The 13,735-nt window shown below is 42.5% G+C and overlaps 1 protein-coding gene across 24 annotated transcripts in view; it reads left to right on the top strand.

Moving 5' to 3' along the window:
* Positions 1-13,735, top strand: part of ELAVL2 (ELAV like RNA binding protein 2) — a 148,302-nt gene that overhangs the window by 10,476 nt on the left and 124,091 nt on the right. For 13 of the 24 annotated variants that reach the window (XR_005600711.1, XM_039545423.1, XM_039545445.1 and 10 more), the window contains exon 2: positions 2,907-3,025. The exons of the other annotated variants lie outside the window; for them this stretch is intronic. The gene's annotated coding sequence lies outside the window, so the exon portion shown is untranslated. The remainder of the gene's footprint in view (positions 1-2,906; positions 3,026-13,735) is intronic. 24 annotated transcript variants of the gene reach the window in all.

Here is a 13,735-nt window from a genome sequence, read left to right as displayed (position 1 = left end):
TTCTGCCTAGTGTCAGTCTGGGTGTCTACAAGCCGAGTGAGGGTTCTAAGAACCTCTGTTTGTTCAGGGTTAAAAAGTGCTCCTTACACTTCGAGCTTTTATATGGCTTGGCTGAAAAGAAAAGCAATAAACACCATTAGGACCTTCTCTGGAGTGAGGGAGGGAAGTAGTTTCACCAACAAACACAACTTTAAAGATACACCTCTACCCCAATATAACACGACCCGATAGAACACGAATTTGGATATAATATGGTAAAGCAGTGCTCCGGGGGGGGCGGGCTGCGCACTCTGGCGGATCAAAGCAAGTTCGATATAATGCAGTTTCACCTATAATGCTGTAAGATTTTTTTTGTCTCTTGAGGACAGCGTTATATCAGGGTAGAGGTGTATCAAAATCATCTATCCTATAAGCTAGCACAGATTTAATCAGCATCTAATTAAAACAGCCAGCCAAAATGTTTTAAACTCTTCTTCTGAGTCTTGGGTCATAATGTATATCTGATGTTGTATATAATAAAAAATGCCTGCATGTCTTTTTTTCTGTAAAAACATCTGTATTTTGGAAACCAATACAGTTGCTATAGTCTTCCAAATGGCTGCCTTGAGCATCTGAGTTAACAGCACTGATCTGGACTGAGCAAAAACGTGGAAGTGAGAACTGCAGTTAACTGGCTGATGTCTTCCTGCCCCTCCCCCCTTTTTTCCCCTTCAGCATCATATTAAATAGACTTTTATTACTTCTATATATTACACAATTACTGAATAGCTAATACTTACTTTGAAACGTAGGACAGTATCCTGAATATTTAATACACAAAATCAAAAATTGGGATAATTTTAAAACTGAATGCTTGAAAAGCATTTTAAGGAGAATTAGGAAAGGCTGTTCAGGCCATCCTGGTCTATTTACATCTTAGTACTTCAGGCCCTAATTGCCACCATGTTAGCTGCTTTCCTTTAGAATGATTCAGTGTCGATTTTTCATTTGTTGTTTTAGTCCAAACAGTTTTCCTTGATTAACAAAGTTTGCATGGTGGATATTTTTTTGTGTGGAATGAAATTGCTTTTGCCCGTCTGCTGGAATATTTAACTTAATTTACCACTTATGGGAAAAGAGAGAGTTAGTAGGGCTGGTTTAATTGTACTGCAAATATCAGATGAAGCTTCATCTTTTTTTTTTTTTTAAATGGGAAATTTCAGTTGTTAAAATACAGTACACAGTACTTACTGCCAGGTTGTTTTGGGGGGAGAGGAAAAGGGGAACACTGCCTTGTTGCTTTGGCTAGCGATGTGCCCAATAAATTGTTCAAGTCCTGCAAATAGCATCCTCTGCCTCCTGTGAATAGTCTCTCTTGTTATCTTTTTTTTTTTAATATACAAGAGAAACTCAACAGTGGAATTGTTTTTGGGGCACTGAGCACTATAGACATGGCTCACTGCTCTTGACTAAAGTGTTTTTTCCATAATGTACTTAAGGTTAGCAGCTGACCTTAGAACCTGCATCTCTGAATTTCTTTGTTGCTCATCTCTGAGATGGACCATGTGAAAGCAGAACTCTTCGGTGATCGTCAATCTCCATATCTAGTTTAGGGGCCAGATTGGGGTGGAATGGGGGGGAATGTGATGGTATTCTTCCAGCCAACACAAAACAAGCTTAACCTATGGCTTCTAGAATGAGGTGGTACTCACAGTAGGTTGTGCATATGCTTAAAATATGACTCGGAAAGACACGGACATGTCTCATGGCTTGGCTAGTTTCCTGGGCTTGCCACCTCCTTGATTTGTGGGTGAAGTAATTGTATCTTACACACTGTCACTGGTGGCATCAACATGACGTCAGTCAGTAAATTGTGCAGGTCTAGGACCCTCTTTCTTCTTTGTTGCATAATTGCTGACATTTAAAATTGTGCTCACTGGTTAATTTCCCACTGAGACGAATGGGACAGTTCACAACTCTCAGCTATGGTTCTGGGCTTTCTGCAAACTCCTTCCTGCATCTGTTGCATTTGGCTCATGTTTCTGAGTCTGTCTTCACAACAATAACAGCTAGAGGTGTGATGTGTGAGATTTAAAAAAAAAAAAAAAAGTATGCTGAAATTCTGAAGAACAGAGACCCCCGTTAGCAGTTTCTGAGCCCTGCCCCTAGCTGTTCTAGGTTTTGTTTTTAACCTAATATAGAGGACTAGGAGGAAATGCGGATGTTGCCAAGTTCAAAATTTAGGTGGTGTGTTGTGGTGGTGGTGAGTTGCATGTGTCCTTGTTGTTTAAGGTCATTTGTGGAAATGTCCCCTTGTACTCTACTTTGGCTATTGGACTGTTCACTGACTTGCAGGCACCCTCCCTGAAGTGCTGCTGCGGGCCACGTTCAGTTGTGTGCTATTATTTGGGGTACTGGAGCTGGTATCGCTGGATTCCACCTTCACTTTGAAGAAGAACGTACTGAATGTTAAAGAGCTTTGAATGGCTTGTGGAATTGGTTGGATGCAAATAAGTCTGACTGCAAAAATCATTAAGCTCAGTGGGACATTGCTCCATCAGACCCAGTGGCAGAACAGCAACTATTGGGAGGGTGGTGGTGAAGAAGCATGCAACCTTGGAGCTCTGCTCTTGGTCAAGGAGAATGTGATAGAGAGGGTGGCAGGAGAAGAGGCTGAAATTCTGACCATCCTTGTTGCCAGAGAGAGAATTGGTAGGAAATAATTAGTCTCCTGAATGGTTGCAGTACATCTGTGTATACATAGCAACTAGTAATATAGCAGCCTTTTGTATAGTAACGGGCATTTTCAGTAAATTCATGCCTTGTTCTGTAGCAGGATTTTTCTCATTTCAGTGTAATCCATTTTGTGTACCCTCTTGAAATGCCAAAAACTAATGTTGTGACCTCTGTTTCTGTTCATTCATTAGCATTAAATTTCATATGCACCAGTCCAGTTTCAAGGCAGAGCAAGATCTGGGGATTTACTTGCTTTTTTAGATCTACCATTCATCTCCAATCTTGAATCAGCAAACATAACTAGTTAAAGGTAAGCGGCAAACACGATTTTTTTATCAAGAATTTTCAGTGTCTTAAAATTGTTTAACAACCAGTGCTGGCTATCAAACAACAATTAGAATAAGATTCTTAGTTTGTAGTAGTATTAATAGGCTAAATAATCTTCAGAACAATTCCTCTTTTTTTAAAGGTTGATGTGCCTCTAGCCAGCATATTCTGCAGATTGGTTTATACTTTCCATTCTGTCCCCTAAATGGAGGACTCTTGCATGCTCATAACTGCTAGAAAAATCATATATTGTTCCTTGTATCTTGTATTGCAGATATGGTAACTGAGTGTGTGCTTTCTCTCCCCCCACCCCCATTGGTCATATCCTTAGATAGTTTAAAAAACCAAAACTAAACTTTTGGGTGAAATGTTGCATACTTGATCTGGCCAAAAAATCAACTTTGAGGAGTACATCCTTTCACAGACTTCATTTTTGAACTATGTAAGACAAGGGGAATGTTTTTATTGAAAAATCTATTGTATGTACAGCTCAAATGGCTAAACTGTGAAATTTGACATATAAATAGTACTTGGCCATGAATTTACTCCAAGGTAAGATCTTGGTGGGCAAGAGGGGAGTTGGTTGCTTAATAAAGCTATTAAGCGGCTGAAATTGTTTGTTTGCTCAATAGCTCTACTGAAAATCAAAGATGTTGAAGTCGCCTTTGTAACCAAGCTGCAGGCTTTCTGCCCAACCTAAAATGCAGGGGTTTGTGGCTGCTCATAGGTCCATTTGCGTAGAAGAGGCAATATAGATAGTCCTCCTGTCTCCCCCGCCAAAAATGTTTCCTTAACAGGAACAAGGAAATAGTGTGAATAAAAGTGGCAAACCCCACAAGGGATGCAGAATCCACATTATTTTTTACAATCACCATGTTCTAAGCTTTCACTTAAAAATGAAAGCAGTTTTAAAGATACAGCTGTTTCAGAGGGAACAGATGTGCTGTTTGTCATGTCCAGGCACTGTAGAGAACTGTGCAATGGCTGCAGTGTCCATCTCCTCTCTCCTCATTCATCTTTGTGAATATTTAGATGCTAACATTCAGCATGGGCAGCTTTCTCTAACTATAAATTAAATGCATAGAACTAAATTAAATGCAGTGTCAAGGTTGCACAGTTTAAAAATCAAAGTTGAGAAACAGGAATGCTTGCATTCCTAAAGCAGTGTTAACAAGGCCCTATTGCACTTCCTGTGTATCTGTGGTATAAATTGAATAGAACAAATAAATGCATTAAGCATCATATTCAAGAAAAACAAACAGAAAATGAGCTAATGTTGCTATAGGAACCTTTCCCATTTTCTAACTTTTAAAATTAACTGCAATTTCACTGTTTCATAAGTAAAAGCAAAAATGAATGTTTTTGTACCCTTTGGCTGAACATAATCAGTTTAGCCAAAATCATTATGTACCTAAATTTTGTGATATTGCCATTGGTTGCTCAGGTGTTAGCACCAAAAACTAGTGACCAGTTAGTAAACCTCTGACTCAGCTAATAGGATTGGCTTGCCCTGTGTAAATCTCCTTTCCTCTCTCATGTGAGGGCTTACCTACCTGAAAAGTTGCGTTGGTTTAAAGGAGTGACTTTTAAAAACTTACTTTGTTAGTTAACCTGGTGCAAAAAGCTGTAGACACTTATTTCAGTGAAAACTAGACTCATTTCAAGTTGATTTTAAATTGACAAGGAATAGATTGAAACTAAAGTGTGACTATACAGTGACTTGCACCAGTTTAACTACACTGATTTTCCTCCACGTCCCCCACCCCCCACCAAATCATACCTTCAGTTAAACTGCAACAACTGCTGTATGTAGACATGGCCTTAGATGTTGCTAGTTTGTATTTGTTCTGGCTTCATAGTTAAGCGCTGTAAACTTCATTCTGATGCTCATTATATACCTTTATTAATTGGCTTACCCTCAGTGCATGATCCAAGCCTGAATGCACAACAGCAAAAGAAATTACTGTAATTTCAATAAACTTGTCTGTACATTAGATTCAAAAGCTAGCACTGGTGCTGAACTTCTGAACGCTGTCCAGAGTAATGATACGAGTAAAAAAGGAAAGGCTTGTGTGCTGAAGATATTGTGCCCAACCCTCTTCTTTTCCAGAAGAAATTTTTTTTTTTAAGCGTGGCTTAAAGTGCTAGTAACTCTGCATTTAAATGCAGGGCAAGATGGTAGATCTTAGTCTGTCATGCATGGTGTTATTTCTGTGGATTGAAGAACCTTTTTTTAAAAAAAAGCTCTTATGAAATGAAGTTATACATTGACTTATAAAAGGGCTTATTAAAAAGGGAGTTGGGGAATACATACTGGAGTTTTTGACCACTGCTATGCTTGCAGGAAACATACTTTATCAAATATTTTCATTTGTTTGCTGGATTTAGTGATTCAACATGGGTGATCTATGGAGAGAACTTTTCACTGGAGAATTTTGTGTGATAGCCATGTCCCTGCCTTGTGTTTTTGACACTTTTTGAGGGCATATAAACTTTTCTCACATCCTCCTGCAGTGAATCTTCAGTCCGCTTGCAGTGATGATACAGAACTCAGTTTGTCGGTTTTGGTTTATGGGTACATCCCTGCTCCTGAAGAAGCTGACAATTCTATTTGCCACAAGTGGGATGGGCAGGCCTACTGCAAATCTTTTTCTGACTCTTGGATTTAAGCTTTTCTAAACTAAAATACAGCCCAACAGTACTGTCCTTTAATCTGCCGGGATCTGTGCTGATATTTTTTTAAACTGTCTTGTGGGGTGTATGACTTTATTTTTTGGATTTTTTTCTTCTTCTGGAGGCATTCTAGCAGCACAAGATGGGCATGCCCCTGCTTGAACCCCAGTATGGGCAAACAAGCAGTGAAGAAAAATAAAGAGCATTTACCTATATCACTAAATAGTGAGCGTTGGTATGTCTCTGACTGGGGAATCCCCCTACAATTTGACCTAGCCCAGGGAGGGATTGCACTCACTCTTCCATGAACCAGGAGAAAACTGAACGTGTGGCAAGTGGAGCAGAGGAAGGGGTAATCGAAGAGTAATTGCTCAAAAACAAAAAAGGCTAATAATTAGGGCCCTACTCAATTCACAGTCCATTTTGGTCAATTTCATGGTTATAGGATTTTAAAAATCATGAATTTCATGATTTCAGCTATTTGAATCTGAAATTTCATGGTGGTGTAATTGTAGGGATCCTGACCCAAAAAGGAGTTGGGAGGTATCACAAGGTTATTGTGGGGGAGTTGCGGTACTGCTACCCTTACTTCTCCGCTGCTGCTGGCACTGGTGCTGCCTTCAGCTGGGCAGCTGGAGGGCGGCAGCTGCTGGTCGGGAGCCCACTCTGAAGGCAGAACTGCCACCAGCAGCAGCGGAGAAGGAAGTATGGCATTGCCACCCTTACTTCTGCGCTACTGCCTGCAAAGCTGGGCCCTCAGTCAGCAGTTGCCACTCTCCAGCCACCCAGCTTTGAAGGCAGCAGTTCAGAAGTAAGTGTGGCAATACTGTGACCCCGCTGCAACTCCCTTTTGGGTCAGGACCCCCAATTTGAGAAGCGCTGGTCTCCCCCATGAAATCTGCATAGTATAGGGTAAAAGCACACACAACAACCGCGGTCTGCAGTGTGGTTTTTTTGGGTATGCATTTGGTAGGGCCCTACTAATGATGAACTGCCTGGTGACTGGCTGCAGTAGGTCCCCTCCACCTCCCAATACAAAGCCCTGTAAGGAGAACAGAGAGCTAAACGAATGGTCACTGGACTATTGATATGGTACTAAGGAACTCACAAGCCCTATTCTCTTGACCAGCAGACCATGTCTTATGCCCTGTTAGCAGAGGTGTAACCATATGCTCCTTCATGGAGAATCTTCCCCATCCACCGGGTCATGCATACTCTGGTTGCCTCAAGGTACCTCTAGGTCACAGTCTTCCTTCATCCAACTGACTTAAAGTTCCATTATGGACTTTTTGGGAGTCGGATCAAGGGCTTGCCTCTGACTTGATGGAGGCACTGAAGAAGCAGAAGCAGCAGCCTCTTGTAGGAAGTGAAGGTACATTTTCTATGGAGGTAAACACCCCTGGCTGTTCAGTGAATTAATCAGGCCATCTCTGCTATCCGTATTCTTTGCTATTAGGGATAGGAGGATAAATGTAAAAGCCACAGAAAAGGGTGGGAACCTTGCTGCTTCCAGAAGAAGAGGGCAAAAAGAAGCCCCATTCTGTCTTAAGATCAGAATTAATCATTCAAACTCTGACCCAATCCAGGGATCCTATCCACAGTACTTGTTTCGGAGTCTTATTCAGCTGGAATCCAGTGGAACCCAAGCCCTTGGAAACACCTTGGATTTCATTTAAAAAATAAAAATAAAAAACTGAAACAAGAGCTTAAACTCCTTTCTCCTGGGAGGAATGCCAGCTGTCAAGGTAGGAGCGACAGAGAGTAATGCAGAGAAACCTGTTCCTTCAGGAATACTGAGCCATAAGAAGGCCCAGCAAAACCCAGGCATTGTATGACAAAGGATGGCTTATTGGACTTCTGTCTCATTAGAGTTGCAATACAGTCATGTGGATTCATGGATTCCCTCTGAAGCACCTGGCATTGGCCACTCTCAGAAGGCAGGATACTGGGATAGATGGACCTTTGTATGGCCGATCTTATGTATGTAAAGAAGGGCCTAGGAGGCAACTTCCTCACAAAGGGTTTCTTCTGCTGCATTCACTCACTTGACTTAACTAATCCTTTCATGGGCACACTTTGTTCAACTTCCTACCAAGTATGGGAAAGTCTTGTGGGCTGTGAGTAAGCCTTTCGATAACCCTGGCTGCATTGTTTGTCCCAGATGTCTCTGTAGATGGCTTTTCTCTCAGCCGTGGCTGTGATCAGCAAGCCAGGCATAGCAGTGGCTGTTCGAATGGCTGCTTTCCAGGAACACAAAGCAGGTCCTGTCAGCCTCGGAAGATACTTGAAGAAAACCTTTGGAAAACGGAAGGCTGGAATCTTGGAGGGAACTTAATCTTAATATCTATGAGACTGTATACAAGGTTCCAAGCCAAACTACAAGGTGAAGCAATCCTTCTGAGGCTGTTCTGTGAGCAGTATGGTACCAACACTGCAGAGTAAGATGGAACTACTAAAGGAAAACCTATTCTGGGGAGACTTCTTTGGAAGTCTCCCCATCAAACATAAATTCAGTACACTTGCTCAGAATTGGAGTCTCAACTGGGTAGCAGGCTCCTTTTCATCAAACAGGTAACACAGGGTCATGAGACACGTATTCAGTACAATGAAACTGGGATCTATGTATTCTGTTTCTTATTCCTAGTATCTAATTGTGTGCTTATTTAAAGTAAATAAAACATCAGTATAAGGGAAGCTATAATCCCTTTTTTGCATACACCTCGGGCTTATGTTGCCTCCTGGCCCTGATGCCAAGGAGATCCAGAGGGAGCTGTGCAGTTCTGGATCAGAAATACCGCAAAAACTGAAGTTCCAGATGGGGCAGTGTCCCAAGAGGGTCTTCCCCCTCTGTGACAGACATTGAGGTAAGTTTCCATATTGGTCCATCCCACAACAGTTTTCTTCACTTCACTTATGATCAGCACCGTTTCCACTACCTGGCCTTACAGTTTTATGTTTCATGAGGTCTGTGGGCTGCAATTTGCTGTTCTTCAACAGAAGGGGTCCATATCTCTAGTTTCTTAGAGGGACTGTCTCATCCAGGCACCAATCAAAAACAAGGTCCAAGTGGACACCTGTGGGCAGCTGGCAATACATGTACTTCAGGTGCATGACTTCATGATAAAGACTTTGCTCATAGCTGTCAGAGCAATTCATATGTGGGTGCAGGTAAAGAGGTCATATCTTCAGAATGAAAACAGAAGCTGACAAAAGCTACATGGATAATTCTGTTTTCTTCAGACTGCAGTCCAGTCCCTCCTGACCCTCTTGGTTACGAGGGCTTCCTGTACAGATAGTTTCAGATGTCATCTCTGGAGTTTCCGCCCACTGAACTTTTTTCCCCTTTACCTCTGTCTCCCCCTTCTCCCCCCAGCTTGCTGTTGTGACCAACCAAAAATAATGTTCAGATCACTTCAGTGGTAGATGAGAAAGATCATAGGATGGTCTTCAAATCTTAGAACCAGATAAGCTCATCCTGAAAGGATGGTGAGCCCATTTGTGGAGTATTGCTGCATTTGAGACCTCTTTTTACAGAAGACACAGTAACAGCTGGTTAGAATTGCAATGTATTAAAGGGCTTGATGGTATCCATACCTTCAACATCGAAGAGAGACATCCCAGTTATGGCAGGCTTTGTTTGCAAAAGTGACTGGGCCACTCTTTCCTTAGTGGCCTGGCTCCTATTGATACCGATAAAGAAGAACCTGTTTATCTGTACGGTATCTATCAAAGTTGCAAAACAACCACATAGTGGATTGGCAAAGCAGACCAGGCAGAATGGGGCATTCCCAGATGTTCTGGCACATAACCAGAACATTTCACAAGTCAGTAGATCTGTTTTTAGGCACAAAACCGCCAAATGATGTACCAGTTCAGGGATTGGTGGCAACAGAGACACTTGCCCAGACCAGAGAACCTGTTATGTGCCTTCTGCTGTTCCTACTTCTGGGTAAGATTATGCAGAAAATCCAGGAATCAGATGGCTTCTGTAATTCTTGTAGCACCATGCTGGCTTGAAGGATGTAATTAGTGAGCTTAGTAAACATGATCTCAGAATTACCACTGTTCATCTCATAAAAATCTTCTCTTCTATGTAAAGGCTCATCGTATAGCGAGACTCTAAAAGCTGGCTGCCTGGAATTTGTATGAAAGCAATTAAGGTGGCTATTTTGATAGGTAACCTACCACTTGAGTTTCCAGTTAATAGTTGTCAAGAACATACTGTATAATCTGGTACCTTAAGCGGAGTTGCAGTAAGGTCAGCTAAAATACAAATTACTAGTGTGCCTGCAAGTTGGCCTTGCTGTGGGTTTAAAGGCACCCAGATTTAAGGTGTGTGCCTACTCTGCAGTGCACAGAGAACTAAAGCAATTGAGAGATCAAGGTCATTTGGGTTCATCTGGCTGTAGGGGCTAACAAAGTGTCAGTTTTTTTTGCTATCTAGGTAGATCAGATGGTGTATACAAGGCAGAGACTTGCATTTTCCTTCTGCACTCAGATTACACTCCCAGCAAGCAGGAGTAATCACTTGCTGATATTGAAGTGTATTTCCATGCAAAGTGCCCACCAGGCACATTACTTCAGAGTTGACATCAAGCCTGATCTGGCACTGTAGCAGCAGTTGTTGGAGTCTGTAGGTGTTGGGTGAGTACTTGATCTGTCGCACACAACCACAGCTGCTACACTTCCTTATCCTACCAGAGGGAGTGTGGGTGCCAGATTCTTTCTTGCTTCCCCTGTGGAGGCTCCCTAGTGCTTGCTGCTGCCTTCTCCTCACCTTCTGATTCTGAAGAAAGCCAAGTTGATGAGGCAGTTCTGATCCTGCTATATAGGTTTTTATATGGCACCCATCACTGTGGCTTCTTGGCATCCTAATGACTGCATATTAGGATGCCCCCTCTCCCTAGTTAAGGTCCTCTGAGCTGCTGCCCCTGTTAGTTGGACACTTCTCTTCATTTTGTGAAAGGGAATCTGAAAGGAAATCTCTCCATAATGTGTGCGTGGGGGAGGGGGTGGCTTTTGGACAGGGTACTCTATTCCACGCTCAAGTCGAGCTTATCACTATCAGAGTGTACTACCACACTGTGGAGTGTTCCTCCAGTGTGGCATGTTCAGTTCAAGTCTTGATCTTGCCGAGTGCCTAGAGAAAGGGGCTTTCCTTAAGTTTAAGACATTCTCACAGGTCAAGCATCTGCTTGGAGGGGATATTAGGGGTTCATTTCTCTCCCCCCCCCATTGGGACCCCTCTTGTTACCAGGTTTATGATGGCTGCTGAGACTTTTGCGGTTAGTGGTTTTTTTCCCCTCCCTCCCTCCCCGTACCCCCCCCCCCGGCTGTTCTTGAAGCCTAAACCTGGTCTTGACAGGCTATTTAAAGCCCTGCGTGCAAAAACAATCTCTCTCCCAGCTTTTTAGTAAGGTGCCTCTTACCTTGCTTAGGGGAGTGGGCAGTTGGCTGCCCTACGCAGAAGATACCCCTTTGTACTTTTCCACAGTGAAAATGCTTCCCCCTCTATGGCTTAGTTCAATTCCTAAAGTAAATCAGTATTTCCATTATGGCAATCAATCAGCCTCCATTCCTCTTGTCCCTGAAGGAGTACCTGTCACACTTTCCTCTGATGTGTTCTATCCTGGCAGAATATAGTCCAGACTACAAGTTTTAGGGGCTCTCCACTACTTCAGTGGCCCCAAAACAAAAGGGGTGGGGAAGAAACCGCCTATTTAGTGCTAAAAAGTACCTGTACTTGCATTATGGAAGACTACACGCATAGCAGAAGGGCACCATAACCTTCTGGGTACGAGGGAAAGGCTGTCTTGAACAGAAAGAGTATCCACTTTTAGACAAGACTTGCCAGCCAAGCAACACATCTACTTAATGCTCTGTTCCATTATAGCAAATGGATGTGTCACAAATAATGAACTTATTCTCACAACTCTGATATGAGTTAAAAGTATTTGTTTTTACCGGTGGATTTTTTTGGTTGGGGGAGGGAGTGGGAGGAAGGGAAGAGAACTGAGGAACAGATTAAATGATTTGGCTAAGGTCATTCGGGAGGCTTGTGGCATGGCCTTGTACTAAACCATCTTACTGTTTACTTGATGATGTGACAGTGGGCACAACCTTTTGTGATCGTGTCCAAAGGTTTGATCCAAGAAAGTACTCATAGTGTTGCAATGCACAGTCCAGCTGGGGAGGAAGGCTCCTTGCAGGAAGGGGAGATTTTGGTTATACACTGTCATCTATATCACTGCAAAGCCCACCACTACCTGTGTAACATGTATACTGCTGTGTGTGTTAGGAACCTCAGTCGTGTGGGGTTTTTTAGACTAATGAGGCTTTGATTAGAGGAGAGGAGCTGTGATGGGTGCAGAACACCTGGTGTCCATCTGATGGGCAGAGCTACCCATATTTTTGTTAGCAAAGAGTGCCAGCCTAGTTAGATTGGTCCTCTTTACAGAAGGGTAAATTAAAAGACTGGGCACATGACTTCCTTGCAATAGATCTTCCTCTGACTGTCTCCTTTCTTCCCCCATCCTTACCCTTTACTGAACTCCTCTGTGGGAAAATTGTAGTCATCAAGGGGAGGAAAAAAAACAGATGGCTTGATATGACATCAGAAGACATGTATGAGCATTCCTCTGTCCTCTCAGTCTGGGTGGTCTCTGCAGGGCAAAGAGTGTGGTTGGTAACTCTGTCCCACAAATTGTGGTGTAGCTCCCTCCTGTAGTACAAAGCTATTAGCTGCTTTTTTTCCCCCTTAAGGTCAGGTAGACCATACACTGGAGGCAATCCTACTGAGAAAAACTAGTTAAATCCCTTTCTGACTGTATGGAATAAAGGTAATCTAAGTCAAGGAACTAGAAAAATGCCCTGTGACTCATTTGGCCGAACTCAACCAATTTGGAGTTCAGCTTTGCAAAAATGCATATTTTTGCATTGTAAAACTTCATTTCTTCATATAGTTCTGTCAGCACTAAAACTGCTCTTGTATTGTGAACATTCTGGGAATAGAGAGACTCATGAGGCAGTAGGTGCTGTCAGTTGCCTTTATTGGGAGTCCTGAAAGGTGGTTTAGTTGAAGGTTGGGACAGGGCAGCTGATGTACACCAGATGTCCAACACGAGCCTACAGACCGAATTGGTGCACGTGTTCAGACCAGGTAGTTCCACACATCAGAGCAGGTCTGCTTGGCATCTGGTGTGAAGCCAGCATCTGTAGTGAAGCTATGTAAAGCTGTTGACATCTGTGAGTGGGTGGGGAGTGGTTGAATGGTTCTTAGGTTCTCTTCTTCATCTTCCTTGATATTTTTGTTAAGAAAAGTGCATAGACAAGAACCCAAGTATAGGCAGGGACTCCTGGCAAAAAGCTGGGTGGTCAACTTCAGTCTCTTCCAGAGGCATGTTAATGTCTTAGACCTTGTTTAAGCAAAAGTTTGTATTGGTTTTAACTAAATTAGTTTAGAAACTGGAGAAAAATCTGTGGTGGTGGTGGAATTGGAGAAAATGACTTAAGCTAAGTTTTGATATCAGGTACTTTAAAACTGACCTGAAAAGTGAGTGTCTACCCGCTCATGGTTGCACTGATCTAACTGATCCAGTTTCTACACCAAATTAGTTTTAAATGGTACAACTTTCTGGTTTTAACAGGCCTAAATCTCCCCATCCTTCCATGATATCAATGTGCTGCATTCCCAGTTTTCTTGGCCGTGACACTACCTGCATTTAGTGATTCTGTAGTATAATAGGTTGGGTATAACATTGTCAAATGGTAATACCATGGGAGTGTTCACTCTTCCATAGTTAGCTCAGCCTAGCCTGCTTTTTTGTCTTAGGACACACAGTATCGTGCCTCTGCCAGTTGGGGGACACAACTAATGTAGGAAAACAAAACACTCGGATCTGGTTTATAAAACCTTACTGACTTTTGGTGATGTATCACTTCCACTTTGGACTGATAATACTTCAGAGGTGACACACTTTTTTTTTTTCTTTTTTAACAAAAACAGCTTACCAGTAAGCAC

Source organism: Mauremys reevesii, linkage group 6, assembly GCF_016161935.1.
Source record: "Mauremys reevesii isolate NIE-2019 linkage group 6, ASM1616193v1, whole genome shotgun sequence".
Classification (NCBI taxonomy): domain Eukaryota; kingdom Metazoa; phylum Chordata; order Testudines; family Geoemydidae; genus Mauremys; species Mauremys reevesii.
Note: the sequence above shows the minus strand (reverse complement) of the source record. Positions and strands in the feature narration are given on the sequence as shown.